Here is a 2,590-nt window from a genome sequence, read left to right as displayed (position 1 = left end):
CCACCTCTGCAACAATTAATTCTTATGAGGATTCCTTCCATATTTTTCTTTGGTTGTAGCTTCACAAGAAATTTATGAGTACTCCTTAGAGACGAAGAGGGTTGGCGTCTCATAGAATTTAATTCTCTTTCCAGAGACCTAATTCAAGACCTTAATTTTTGCAATGAAGCTTTTGGTTTTTTATCCCTAAATAAGCAAGTATCTTTGGTGGAGTATATGGTTCATAAGCAATAATGTTAATTTCAAAGGAGAAAGCTTCTCTTTGGGCTAATTAAGTTGTGACCCTGGTCCAAAAGTTTGTCAAAGAGTGGACAATTTCAAGGAAGATGGACTTAGATAATCATGATTGTAGTCCTCTTCTTTCGCCCGTCTTTTTTGGCTCAATGTCTCACCAATGGGAAAGAGGTTTTTTGGACTCCTCCGAGTCAAAATTATTTCAAGCTCAATTTCGACGGATCTCTCATTTCTTCGAAAAGTTTTGTGTTAGTTTCGTAACCCGAAACTCTAATGGGGGACTTTGTCTTGCGGGTGCCAAGCATATTGGACCGAATGGTGCTATTCTTCAAGTGGAGGTGCTGGCTCTTCGCAAAGGGGTTAAAGGAGCAACCATCCTCGACATCAAGAAACTCATCGTGGAAGGTGACAACTTGTATGTCATCAATTCCATAAATCGCCAATGGAAAATTCCTTGGTCGATTTTCAACATCATTAGTGACTTGGAGGGAGATCTCATCCATTTTAATACGACCTCTTTCAATCACTGCTTTCGAGAGGCGAGGAGATCTCATCCATTTTAATGCGACCTCTTTCAATCACTGCTTTCGAGAGGCGAATCAAGCGACGAATTTTATGTCCAATTTAGGTCATTCTTAGTCGTATATATTATTTTGGTTCACTTTTTGCAATGATATTTTTTCTTTAACCATCCAAAAAAATCAGTTAAGTTTTTTCTTTGTTAGGAATTAACCTAGTTTTCTTCCCGTAAAAAAAAAAAAAAAAAGTTTGGCCGTTTCAAAGTCCCTTGTGCACTTGTGCCAAAAACATGGACACAAAATAACGTGAACGGGAAAAAGCGCGAACGGCAGCGTAGTGTAATGGTGAGGCAAATGAGAATTAGCAGTTTCCCAATAAACTAGAGTAACTGGCATGTGCCAGTAAATTTTCCCGCACGAAATGCTGCTCTATTGTCACAGCACTCGCTATATTAGCGCGTATCATCAACTATCACTGTAACGGCTGCGATTTAACCCAAACAGATTAATCAACGACTTAAAATAGAGGGAGTAGTCCTCATGTAAAGGTGGGTCCCACAATATTTTGAGACAGTTGTCGGTTACTGTTTTGAGACCTTTCACTGCTGAAGTGGTGAACATGTTTTAAAGGTAGCTTCTATCACGTGCTTGGCTGGATGGATGCTAATTTTTTTTATTAAGTTATTTTTTATTAATATATGGCTGCGTTTGGTCAAAGGCTCAAAGCATATAACTTTCATGAATATCCTTGTTAATTTATAGCCCATCAAAAAAAGAATATCCTTATATTTAATAAATAAATAAATAAACAAATCGGTAGAGGTAGTTGTTATAATTTGATAGATTATGTGGGTCAAACTATCACCAAATTGTTACGTACAAAGACACAAAGTATGTTTGTAGAACTTGCATCTAATAAAAATATAATTTGTTTAGTTACTTGTATAATAATGGTTGATTAATTGGTTTCTTTCAGGAGACATTTAGGATTATGTTATGCAAATCTATGTTTTCACTTTAATTTTGAAACAAATATTTTTAAGCTTAAGAAATGAGAGATTCTTAATCCAAAAAAAAAAACCTTCAGGTTGATAAGTAGGAATAAATGGTGATTGATAATTAGTTATACGAGTTTAATAGGAAATAACTCATATCAGTACTGTTAATTGTAGAAGTTTTGCATCACAATCATGATTTTATTTATACCATTGAAGTTTTAACCCAGTGGTTAAGATTGAAAGCTTGTGTACGACACTTCTCAGGTTGGAATCTCCTACACCTTAACTATTTGTAATTTATATTACCCTTATAGCTCATTCGCACCAAGAGAAAAAACAATAATTCTATATAGAACGAATACTACATTATACCAAATGGTGATAGTAATTCATAAAATTGAAAACAAAAAGTAATACCGAACGGGCCCTTAGTATTAAAATATTAAAGTGGACAAGATTTGAACAAGAAGGTAACCCTTACCCTCTTTAGACAAAAATAGAATGACCTTCAAATTCTTACACCTAAATCCAACTTTTGAGTACCAAAAAGTAAACCAATATTAGTAACAAATACAACAATTTCATCTACCAAATTACCCATCATCAACAACATAATTATTCCCCAAATAGAAAATGAAACATTTCCATAAAACCAAACACATACTCCGTAGTTTTCAATGTGGCCCCATCTTTTTCAAGTGACAAACTTCAACATCGGTATTTATGGGTCATCTTTAATCAACCATTATTAAAAATAAAAAAAAAACATTTTCAAAGGGTCTACCAATAACAAACAAAATCTTCTTTAAATTCTGATTACATTTTACACCCGTTTAATCA

The sequence above is a fragment of the Spinacia oleracea genome, chromosome 6 (genome assembly GCF_020520425.1).
Source record: "Spinacia oleracea cultivar Varoflay chromosome 6, BTI_SOV_V1, whole genome shotgun sequence".
Taxonomy (NCBI): domain Eukaryota; kingdom Viridiplantae; phylum Streptophyta; class Magnoliopsida; order Caryophyllales; family Amaranthaceae; genus Spinacia; species Spinacia oleracea.
This window is presented reverse-complemented; position numbering follows the sequence as displayed.